Source organism: Mesocricetus auratus, unplaced genomic scaffold (assembly GCF_017639785.1).
Source record: "Mesocricetus auratus isolate SY011 unplaced genomic scaffold, BCM_Maur_2.0 Super-Scaffold_2245, whole genome shotgun sequence".
Classification (NCBI taxonomy): domain Eukaryota; kingdom Metazoa; phylum Chordata; class Mammalia; order Rodentia; family Cricetidae; genus Mesocricetus; species Mesocricetus auratus.
The window spans coordinates 15,077,613-15,091,135 of NW_024429180.1; positions in this window are offsets into that span (position 1 = coordinate 15,077,613).

The following is a 13,523-nucleotide window of genomic DNA, read 5'->3' on the forward strand; positions in this document are numbered from 1 at the left end:
ATATTCAAGTATTTTTGTTCTTCTTCTTCTTTTATTTAAATAAAAATAATAGTTACATAAGAAGTTACACCCTGGATGTCCCAATTAGAATGTACTCCAAGTTATTGTACATGTCTTCACCATGTAAGCCCTGCGGCTGAAAGAGGACATAGAATCACATCACTACCCTTAACCCAGAAGCTATACCCAGTTGGTAGCAGCTTGATAACAAAGCATTCTCCCTGGGGCAACAAATTACTCGCAAGAGTAGACCTAATACCCAGAATTATGTCCAGCATAATACCAACTAACTCAATGTTCTTTTTGGAATTTTTTCCTCATAATATTAATACAAAGTATTTATCCTTTTTGGTTTTGTTTTGTTTTCCCCTATGGGTCCTTAGTGCATAAATATATATATATACATATGAGTTCTGGCTTTCTGATTTTTTGGGATCCTTCTGCATGTGAACCTGTTTGTTTCTGTGCCTGTGTGTTTCCTGTGCTTCGTCTATAGCTCTCATTTTCCTTTTGCTGCTTTGTCCTGTTCCACCTTGCTTTGTTTGCTTGGTAACATTCTTTCAGTATTTCATTGTCACTCTTTAGATGGTGCTTATTTTCTAAGGAGACACAGAAATTTTTTTGAATATGGATCAAAAGGGAGATTGGGAGAAACTTGTAGAAACACGGGGAGTGACATATTGTATGAAATAATATACTGAGGTACAACTCATAGTGCTACGTAAAAATAACAGTAAAATTAGTTTTCTTTTTAAAATCCCTTAAGTGCTTCTCATTTCTGCTCTGAATATTGGCAAGGATGTTGCATAAAATCAAAATACAACTTAACTGCCCCTGGCCACTATTATCAAAAGCTGGAGCTGCAATGACAGACATAAAATACTAATTCTTTCTTTAACTCACTTATTTTAATTAGAAAAATGGACAATTGCCTGAGGATACAGGCTGATAGTACAGTATGTATGTCCCATGGCACATGGTTGCGCTGATTTCTCAGCCCCACAAACGCAGACAAGTAAAAGACTCGATTATTTGCCCATAAGAAACTACAGAGAAGCAAAGCATTCTTTGCATTGGTGGGTCATCTCAAGTCTCACTGAAATAAGTCTTACATAGGTTATATAACACACACACACACATACACACACACAAACATACACACAATGGGAGAGACACTAGAATCCTATTGTTGACTCTGTTGTGTTAAAAAGTGTGACTATGACTCTATGATTGCTGGAACCATAAATTTCTAAAGACTTTTCTATTATACCGGATAATACACAGAAAAAGAATGAAGGAGGAAAGAACCAGCATAATCATTAACAGTGAGCCCTTCTGCTTTGTATACTTCTTCATTAGTAAGACTTAGGTTCAAAATTGTTGGCAAACTTACTCTGGCCAGACATCAGGTAAGTGGTAATTAATTTACGTGACACAGGTTAAATGGCAAGAAGTGGAAGGAAAGTCTCATAAACCTCGTCATGTTCATTCCTAAGGTCAATGCCTGGTGATATAAAAAAGTTTATAAAAGCCAGCACTGGAGGATTGCCTGGCCCAAACAGGGGGAGGATTTTGTCAGAAATTCCATAGAGAGAGACTGGGATGGATAACGTTAATTGCCATTTTACTCAGTTTAACCTAGGGCATAGTGACATGTCCTGTAAGTGTGTCCATCTGGCCATATCTAAGGACAGTTTTTTGAGAATGGAAGACCACTCTTGAGTGGAGGACCACCATACTAGAAATAAAAAGGGTAAAGAGGTGAATCCCACTGACATTGGAATTTTTATATCTCTGTTTTCTGGCTGTCCTGACAGGAATTGCTAGCTCCATCTACTTTCCAACATAATGGATGATGTTTCTGAAATTGAAGATATTCTTTGCTGTCATTTTAACATTAAGTATATTTGAATAATAATTCAGTGTGAAAATATATTTTTCCCTTTGTATTCATAATGTATTGCACAAAAATAATCCAGAGGAAATATGGATTACTATGTAAGACTGAACTAACACTCTATGATATGATTCTGTAAGAGTGACTAAATAATCATAACCATAATTTTCGAGAGTAGATATATGGCTAATGGCCATAGTTTGAATAATTGTGTGTCCCCTAGACTTTCATATTTGAATACTTATTCCCCAATTCTTGGCATATTTTGTTGAAGCTTTGAGAGTTTAGCAGTGTTAGATGATGTATGTCACTAGAGGTGAGATTTGAGAGTTAAATGAATTTTACCATTTAGATTTCTCACTGTGTCTACTTTCTGCTTGCAGTTCAAGATGAATGTCATCAGGGGCTATAACCCTATGGAACCATAAGCAATATAAGCTTTCTTCTTTAAATCCCATTGGTCATAGTGATTTATTACTACAATATAAAAGTAACTAGAACACCAACTGAGAGACAGCATTATTGTAGACTATCTTTAGTGCCCTTAATAGCAATTCATAATTGATCCTTGTATCTGATCTGTGTTTCTTTTTGCCATGTTAGTGAAAAGATTTGGAATGTATAAATATAGAGGACCGTTAGTTCCTACTAATCCAAAAGCTTAGAATGTCATCAGATAACATCTGAAATTTGTAGCAGAGATTTTCAGCTATTGTTTCAATCTATGTAGTTTGTATTCAAATCAACAAACTTGACAAATGCCTTGAAATGTGTGTTTCTTTTGTTCTGGGACTATTAAAAATCATATATATTTTCATAGTATAACTTGCAGTTCCTGGAGCCTGAAACTGTATTTCTGGAGCATTGTCCCTTACATTTGGGCAGAATAATCTATTACTTTTCTTTTTGGAACAATAATTGCATTTTTCTCAATATGGATGAAACATAAACTAAAAGGATAGTGAAAAAAGAAGGAAAAAGATATGAGTTTTTTTTCAAGTGGGGAGGCATTCAATAACACTTACAGGTGAAAATGACTAAAAAAATAAAACTAGAAAATATCCTTGAAACTTAAAGGCTAAACCACTAAGAGTCCCCAAACAATTTTAACAGGGTAATTGAATGAAAATATTTATTTGTCTTGGGCTTATGAGAAAAGTGAATGTAAATACCATTTCAAATATATGTCAGAGATTGCAGAGAAAGAGATTATAGTAGTGGTGATGATGATGATGATGACGAGAGGGTGACAATGAAGAACCCGAGTCTGTGTGTCCACCCATTGGTCCATAAGTATTTCTGTTCTTCTGTGGAAACATAACAGGTATTTAATCTCTTTCTCCTTGGTGACACCTTAAAGCCAAAGAAACATTGCCAGCAGGGAGTGATAGTCTCCAGAGAAGATACTTATGCAAATAAATATATGCAAATAAATATATACTTTCTTCTTATTGACACAGTGACCCAAATAAATGCAGACCTCTCAATAAGGTCCACAGACTACAATAAATTTCAGTAATACCATAAAGAAAAAGAAAATTGAATTTTACTGTCTTAGCCATTCATGTCAAGTTATTGTTGTTTTAGTGTATAATGGTTTGGGCACACAGAAGTACCTATATATATGTACAAATAATTATGAACCTGAATTACGATATGGAAATGTGCTGTAAAATGACCTTTATATGATTATTGTCTGCTTAGTTGCAAAGGATGCACAATGTGGTTGAAGCTACCAAGTTCTGCTTACTCAGTCTGTAACATGACACTCTTATTCAGTTGCATCTTCAAAAGCTTTCTGGTTTTGGTGGTTTCTTTTACTGCCTAAGCTTGACTGTCCTAAAATTGGATCTGTAGATTAGGTTGGAATCAAAATCAGAGTTCTACCTGCCTCTGCCTCTATATGATTTAAGTTTATCACCTACACATGTGGCAATAAATTTCTCTTCAATCATTTTTCACAAGTTGGAAACAGGTAGGGAAGATTTTACTCTAACATCACCTCTCCCTTTATTCTGTTTCTTAACTTGTTAATCTTCTTTTTTGTCTGATCTACTATGACAGGCCTCGTTGATTGTTGAGGCCTCCTCTCTTTATTCCAACTTTTATTGCACTGCAAATTCCACAAGTATGTAATAGAAAGCTAATAATTAGCTAATATCAGTAATAAATAACTGTGTTCATAATTCACCTAAATATCTTGTTTCCCTTTATGCTCTATTTGTGAACATCCCAACACTATAAATGAAGAAAAATGACAAGGAATGGCTTTATTGTAAAACAAAAAGACATCTATAAAATCTATATATATATTAATGGTCATAGTCATTATAGGCTGAAGCCCAACAATGACTAGCTGTAAATGGAAATCCAAGAATCTAGTAGCTCCTCAGTACCATGAAGTTGGGTGTCTCAGCTGGTCTTCCGTACAGGCTGAAATCACAAATAAGTGGGCTCCATTGCCAGGGAAGGAACAGATGTGCTGACAAGACAAGGGCAAGCAGAAAGTACAAATGGACCCTTCCTACTTCCACTGTCCTCATACTGGCTTCCCGAAGAAGATGTGCCAGAGACTGAATGTGTGCCTTTGAGACTGAAGATCCAGATTTAAGTCATGCATCATCCCAATCCAAGATTTGGATCCAAAACCTGTGACTTCCCACCTCAAGATCAAGATCAAAGGTGTGTTTCAGATCCTGCCTCATGATGCAGATCACAAATATATCCTAAATTTCTTGATTTTTATCTCATCCCAGATAAAACCAAGTTGGCAACAATGAATGGCCATAACACTAAATGTATAACAATGACCTTAATGACAAAAGTCATTGACTGTCTAAGATATGTCTTATATTTTCATGAATAGCTGTAAAGTTGGTGGTTTATTATATACCTATATTTGAAGGTTGTCTGAGGTTATGGATTAGGAAATGTATTAATTGATTTCATTTTTGAAATAATTGTGAGTGTTGCAGGATACCATTTCATATCTGGAGTTTTGCACTGCACTGTAAAATAGCTTGATTACAATTCATATTCTGTTAGAAAATAGCCTGAGGGTGATTTATTTTGAGCTTAAGGTATTTCTTTTTTAATTCCCTAATTCTTCCGTAAACTAATCCTTATAATAGTTCTTAGCACTCTAATATTGAGTTTAATCCACCACTATCAACAGGAATTGAATAAATATTCTGGCATCACACAAGAAATTGCTTTGGTGAGAAAAAATTTGAGATTAGCATGGCATAGGCAAAATGAATTGACAAGCCACTTAGTTCATTTGAGGATAAATGGACAGCACTGGATTTTCAGTTTATCTTCTTTCAAATGAATTGAACCACTAAGACTATGCATATAAATCCTGGAAAATTCATGAAATGAATCTTATTTTGGAGCTCATGCTAGAAACTTAGCACTTTCCCAGCAGTGAATTTGTGCTATGCTCTTCCACTTGAGGTGTCTTTATGGAAAGGTTAAAAGGATTTCTCATGGTAAATGCATACGTTAAAATTCTTTAACTAGGTAATAGAATTTACTATAAATGATGTGAAACATTAGTGTTTAAAGGTGTGTCCTATAATATATGCATGTAATACAACAAAAAGACAAAAGATAATCATACATTAAATATTGTGCTTTATCAAAAATGATGTTTGATTTGGTAACTTCTGGCAAAAATATGTAGAAAATATTAAACAAGAATTTACCAATTATGTAAAATTCAAGTTATAATAGTGAGGAAGTAAAATAAATTTAAGTTACACTACCTTATTCATATTATGGAAGCAGAATTATTCACACTAATATCACCCACTGAAAGAACAATATGTATTAAAGAATATGCCTAATCTGCAGATGATTAAATTGATAGTTACATTTTATTCATGTGAAACTTAAGAATTTTCTCCTACTATTTCTTTCCTTACTATGCTAGAATCACTAAACTTCACTTAAATTCACACTATCAGATATGTGTAAACGTGTGTATGTGTGTGTGTGAGAGAGAGAGATGGGGGGAAGAAGGGAGGAAGAGAGAGATACATATAGAGAGAGGTTTATGCATGGAATTTGTTTAAGGCACCATATTTGGTCCAGAAGTATATGTCAATGTAAACATTTCTCTTGAAAGAGGTGCACATTGTCACAGTCTGGGCACTAGCACTCCTCTGTCCACATAAGAGGCATGTGATGTAACTTACTCCCTTCCATCATAGCCCTAGAATTAATATCCATTCTCAAAAGAGGGATATGAGAAGAAACAAAAGTCACATGTCTTCTAACAGGCACCCATGTACTTCTTTGATGCTCACTTCCATTGTATTTCTGAGAAAAAGTAGTTTCATCATCTATTATACACCAACTCCACTTCCTATTTGATTCATCCTGAAACTGATTTGTTGTATCTGTGTGCATGCATTGCTTCCCCTTTGCTATAGCATTTCTGCAAGCACCATGAGAAACATAATGCTAAGGTGTTATTCAAGTCTAAGGTAATATAATTAGAAAATACGTAAACATTCCATGTGATGCTGGTGCTGGTATGGCATAATTATGCTGCTAAATGGTAATCAGATTTTAGACTTTAACCTAAAGTAATGATGAGATTAAACTTCAATATTCACTGAAACAGCAAAATAGTGGTTTGTTATAATCATTACTTGTTATGTCCCTTGTCTAATTTTATAGATATTTTTATGTTACTGGCAGCAATATGTATTTAATTACAACACCATTATGAAAATCATATCTTGATATGATATTACAGTGACATCACTGACAAAAGAATTTTGAATTTCTATTATAATTCCATGTTACTGCACAACATAGCATATTAGACATTAATTGAAATCTTTTTACACAAAAATGGCTGTTTTTATGAAATATATATGCCTATTAAAATTTTACCTTCACTAGAGTAAGAATTTCAGTGACTTTTCATCTGCCACAGTCATACTAACATACAAAGCATTTTAAAATGTATCTAAGGCAATTAAAAATGAGTAAAGGTAATTCTTCACTGGAGATTTTGAGATTAAATTTATTACAATATTTTTGTAATCTATGCATACAATTATGAGATATTGATGTGGCAGAGCACAGATCTTGTTATTCCAAGTGAGGGAGTGGCTTAACCTGGTGAATGTCCTGCCAAAAAAGGGAGTAGCCCAAAGCTGATGATGGTCACCATTACAAGATGGCACTGGGAGGAAGCTACTGAGGTGAGGTTTCAAAGTGTTTACTATGAAAAAAATTGGCTGCCCAAACTCACACTAGATGAGGTCATCACACTTGCACACAGTGCCCAAGAGGGGTAGGACACTAGATACCTAATAGATACCTTTAAAATTACTGACTAATACTTTCCTGCCCTCTTTTTTTTTTTATTTTAAGAGGACTTTGCTGTTAAACAATAAATGAGATCTTGCTTGATTTGACACCCTGTTGCACCTGATTCTCTCCGGGTTTCAGAGAGGCTGCAGAAGTATTGAATACCACACCCAGCCATCTCTGACCTCGACCTAGGGGGCCACCAGAGATGCCCAACATATTGATTTATTATTTATGAATCCTGTCTATTATGGTTTGCTTTTATATTGCAGTGAAGATGCTATCCAGGTTGCAGAGGGAAAAAGACACCAAAGGGCTTGCCCACCACTGGATAATCCATTCCACAATACCAACCTGCTGGTCAAGATATACTGGCTAATGCAGTAGTGGAATGACTATTATGAAGTAACCAATCAACTTTCTTATTGGAGTTGAGGTCTGTTACACAGACATAAATTCATGTCAAATATAGTAAAAGCTGAAAAAAGTCCATGACTGGAGAGGTAATTACACTAGGTAGTGCATTTTTCTAACATGCTTTCTATGTGTTTCTGCTTTCCCCACAGACCTGAGCTGCACTCAGCATTAGTCAAATAGACTTATTTTTATATCAGTCATTACACAAAGTGAAGACATACAACTGGTCAAAATGCTGAAAATAAATGCCTGTAGTGTTCTGCACCAATGTCAGAAATTTCTTGGTTTATTCGGATACTAGTAGGTAGTACATGTTCTTGTGATTGATTGGTCCTACACTGGTGAAATATGTAATTAGAATTAGTGGATAATCTGAGAATAGAATTTATACAAAAGGATGTGAAGGGAGATGGAGACTGAGCTCCATGAGAGCCTATTAAAAATATATATACAATATATATATGTATGTATATTTTTGCGTGTGTATAGAGACATATATGTGAATATATATACACTTATATATACATGTACACATGTATGAAACTAAAGAGCATTCAAAAGTATGTTTATAAGAATGTTTTAATAATTTCTGATGGCATAAAATTTCAGAAGGCATTATACATATTGAAGAGTTATTTTCTCCTCTATTAAATATATCACCGTTTTGCTCATATATACACAATTGGTATAAACAGCACAGACATTTATTCATTTCACCATTCTTTAAAATCTATTTACATCACTATAGTGCCTACTACTGAATTAGGAAAATTCCTATGAGAGGAAGATTACAAATTCTTCCAAGACAAAATAATAAAACAATAAATGCAATAAATTCTGAGAGACATTTCAGTACCACCCTGTCCTAAATAGGCAACTACAAGGATATCAGTCAAAGAAAGTATGTATAAATCTGCCCAAAGAAAATACCTACAATATTTGTGCAAACAGTAAATTATGCAGCATCCTTTAAATCAATGGAAGATCTTTCATACTGTGTCAATTCAGGTGAACTCTCTGGAATCTCAATGCTTTGAAGGCCACCAGTTTTAAGCTGCAAAGGCAGAGCTCAGTGAAAAAGTTTGTCTATTCCAAGTTGTATCTGTTTCAACCCGTGACAAAATTTGAAAACCACCCTCTGGTGACGTCTGAGGACTTCCTCTGCACCATCTGTGCTTCTGAATGTCAGCACTATAAGTATCTGATACTGAGAACACGCTGCAAGAGCTCACAGAAATAGGACTACGAACTTACCTCGGAGCCAGCCCACTACTTGCATGGATGGTAAAAGAAACAGTATTTTACCAGAAAACTATCCTCCTCAGAGACCGTTAGATATGATCTGGGATCTTACTGGAATATTGCTAAAATATTTTGAAGAAGATATTATATGTAACAAATTAAAACACCATTATAAACTTCGGGAGTCAGCTCCTGAAATGAATTAGATAATTTGGAAAAAATATAAGTATCATCCCATTAGCATTTACAGTTTTTGTTTCTGAACAAATAATGATTTCCAAACTTAAATTAGTTTACATTAAAAATCGCATAATAACAAATTTATTGAACTGGGTTCTATAATCACTTAAAGAATATTTAATAAAATGTAAATAATATCAAATTGAATATGTCACTTTTCTCCTATTAGAATTCTAATTCAATTTGCAGTCAAACTTTGAAACATAATTCAGTTAAATCACATAAATAGGTATAAACTATTTATTAAATCGCCTAAATATTTTAAAATTTTAGAGATTTTAAAACAGGGATTCACACACCTAGTACAATAAATATTGTGTTTTTTTCAAGCTACAAGGATAGAAGTATTTAACATGCTACTTTAAAATATTAACTTTCAACTTTTCAAAATGAAAACCATGCCTGAATTAATATTTATTTGCTGTGTTATATAGTAACTAACATTATATTAAAAAAGGAATACAATTCAATGTTATCCACCATAGAAAAATGGCATTTGCTAAATATTAATAAACTTTGAAAATAAAATTCTTTATTAAATAACCCAGCCACTAATGAGCCACACTGCCTGACTAGACCATTATAAGTCATGAGAGTATCCAAACACACTTAATCAGAAAGCAAAATACTGAAGGACAGGATGGAAAGTGAATGATAAGTCTGATTCTTCACTGCATAAATAATTCAGTCAGACTGGATGAGTGTATAGTGCTCTTTTTGTAAAGCATACTACAAAATTTGCAGACAGAATTTCTATTATCTTTTGGTACTTCATTAGAAAGGAGAATGTTCATGTTTATAATGTTTATCTTGGGGAAGAATTAAAGCATTTCATGTCAACTGAATGGTTAGATTGTCACTGGTCAGTCATCTGCAGAGAAAGCTCCTCTATTCACTCAAAGTGCCATTGCATTCATTACACTGTTTTCCTTTAAAACTTGTTAATTATGACTAATAAGTTTATGAGTGTGTGTGTGTGTGTGTGCATGCGTGCATGCATGCGCACGGGTAGTGTGACACCCCTCTTATGGGTGTGTTGCCATATAACTTAACAGTATTTGCTATTTTATATAGTTATGGAATTAAAATTAATTCTGTGGGGGCATTTTAATTACCCGCAAATGAGTAGATTCTATAGCTACTTTTACAACTCATGAGAAAAATATATAGTTTTTGAAATCGGAAAAAGTTTTCTGCCTAAGAATTTGTGTGTGTATACGCATGTATAACAATTTCTGACTTCTTACTTTGCAATACTGTTGCTATACAATGGAAATAAATCATAGTGTGTAGATTATCCTAAGTTAAATGTTATGCATATTAATATATTTATTTAAATTCAATGCCAGGTATTTACTTTTCATTTTTCTAGATACAGAGAAGTGAAGTTTCAAGCACCATTATTTTTTAGAAAAAAGTTATTGTGTCTGCTGAAGAAAAGTTATAAAATGATCAATGAATTCAATTTTTCCATATTTTCTAATATTTAATAACAAATAGTAGTTAAGCCTATGGCATTTTATGTATATGTTAAAATTACATTAAAAGAGTAGAATGATTCTATAAACAGACAAATATTTGTTAATAAAATATTACTAAATATACAGATTTATATTAAATTTCTTCCACTATTTTTTGCCCAGAATTTAGCAATAATTTTGTGGTTTTGCACATCTAATAATTCATACTTCAAGATTCCTTCATGTTTGCAAATCTAGGGAAAATAAAATCCACAAAGATAATTGGAATTATATTTCTTAACCAATCAAAAGAATAATTTGATTGGTTAAGAAAATCAGAAATGTTAACAGATAGTTGGAAAAATGGTACATGTGTCTTCATTTGAAGGGGACTTTGTGTATAATAGGAATGTATTCTACATTTTGCTATATCCATAGCTCTCTTTCTCTTACATTTTTATGAATGATTTTGAACTAGTTGTGAATTTCAGTAGATCTTGAAGATGCCATTCCCCCTCTTTAGATGCCTGAGTTTCTAAAATTAAAATGTTTTCCACCAAAACTCTGTTAGTGACTTTGAAAATGAGACAAAAATGAATGTATTATTTTGAACATAATATTTGTAATTAAACATCCATTGACAACAGGGGGGTTTGCATTTATCACTACAGAGGTGAGAAAGGGGCAGCTCCTATACACACAAATGGAAAAAAATTAAAATCCAGTGATGTTGTTCAGAACCAGGCAACAGAAATTTGTGGCTAATTGTGTGATTCCGGTAAAGACAAGAGAATCCTAGGACTGAAGAGGTGGTTCAGCAGTTTACTTCGCTGACTGCTCTTCAAGAACAGTTCTAAATACCTACAGGGCAACTCACAATTGCTTGTTAACACCAGTCCAAGGGTGCAGCCTCTGTAGGCACGGGATACATAGATATACATAGAGATAAGACACCCACATACAAAAAATATATTACCAAATTTTCAATAAATTAAAAAAGAATCCAAAGAGTTGTAGTACGAAGAGATTGCCCACCTGGATCATTAGACTCTTTAACAGGAATAAACAGTGAGATAGCATTAGTGAACACATACAGATGGAACTTCACAGAGCTCAGGAGACAACATGTAAGTAAACAAGAAAATGCTGTATTCCTAAAGGTTGCTTTTGTGGAGACCCATCTTTCATGGAAAGTTTTGTAAAGATTGCCTTTATTCTTTTACTTTTTCTCCAGCTACGTTATCTTATCATGGAAAACTTAAGTTTTATAGCTTTACAATTAAAGTTTGATGCTAGGAATAAGCCTAAGTTTTATCATTCTGCAATTTTATTTTCCAAAATATTTTATTCTACATATAGTATTGCAGTATAGCTAAATCTGAACACATAAAAATATTATATCTATGTTTTACTTTCAGGAACACCAATGTAGCCATGCCATTTACTGAAAATATTTTTGTTTCCATTGAGAATAACCAACTTTATCATGCCGGAAACTACTCTCACATTTACCTCTTGGTGATTTTCAGATTTGGCATCACAGTATTCAATCCAAATCCATAATTACATAATTTTTCTACCATTATTACAACAAATCTTTCAACATTCCCCTGATCTGCAGTTATTTACTACAAATCAGAATTCATTCCTGTCTTTTTTTTTCTGCCTTTTACCTGTTGTGAACATTGCCAGTATGAATATTGGTGAACAAATACCTGCTTGAGTCCATGGCTTTGAATTCTTTTGGGAGGTTACCCTAAAGTAGACTGCAGGGTCCAATGATAAATCTACATGTATCCTTTTCCTTTAATGACCACCCTCATGATTTCCATAGTGGCTGTACCATTCTACATTTTCATGAGCAAAGCACAGATGTTTGTCTTCTCCACATCCATTCTAACATTCATCTCCAGATGTTTACATGTCCATCCCAGTGGGAGTGAGGCAGTCTCTCTGTGGCAGTTTTTATCTGCAATTCTTTTATAACTTGATGTTGTGATTCTTCTGTGCACACTACTTATTCCTGTATGTTCTTTGGAGAAATGACTGTTGCCTATTTAGTGATATTCCTTTCTAGTTGAATTTTAGGAGTAGAGTTCTCATTCCTGTCTTAAGTCCATGTACAATAAAGCGAGATCTAGAGAGCACTAGTCTACTGGCAAGGAAATAGATGTCACTCAATTTAGAAACATTAGGTATTCAATGTAGTTTCACACATAGATGAGTTACAAAATCCTTTTCCCTTTAGTGACAGACACTAATGTGTCACTCTAGTTATCACCTGTAATGACCAGCAGAACATTGCCAATTTAACCACCAATAAATGTTTTGAATTCACAATGAAATTCTTATGATGTTTTCTGTAATTTTCTCAAACCCTATCTAATATGCAAACTGATGTATATTTTCTGTTCTATCTCCTTTACATTTTTTCAATTTTTTTTCCAGACAGGGTTTCACTGTATTGTTTTGGAGGCTATCGGTCCAGCCTGGCCTCGAATTCACAGAGATCCGCCTGCCTCTGTCTCCCGAGTGCTGGAATTAAAGGCGTGCGCCATCACTGCCTGGCTCATTTTTTCAATTTTTAAATATAATTTCCACAAGTTTCTAAAATTTGTGGTTGATGTTTAACAAAATTGATTGCATCGCTGTAATAGAAAGCCATCTCGTCCAACACTTAAAATTACTAATTTTTCAACTTCTTAAACTCAGCTATTCTTTTATCCCCCACATTTATATTGAAACCACATGACTGTTGTCATTTTTTGTCGTTGCCACATTAAAGGTATTTTTTTTCTTTATTTGTGATTTCGTCCAAATTTGAGTATCATGACATCAAAATATGTGACCAAATCCTCTTATGCTAATAAGAGCTTGGCATAGATATATGCTGTCTCATTTTACAACAACTCAGTTTTATGACTCACTTTTCTACATAT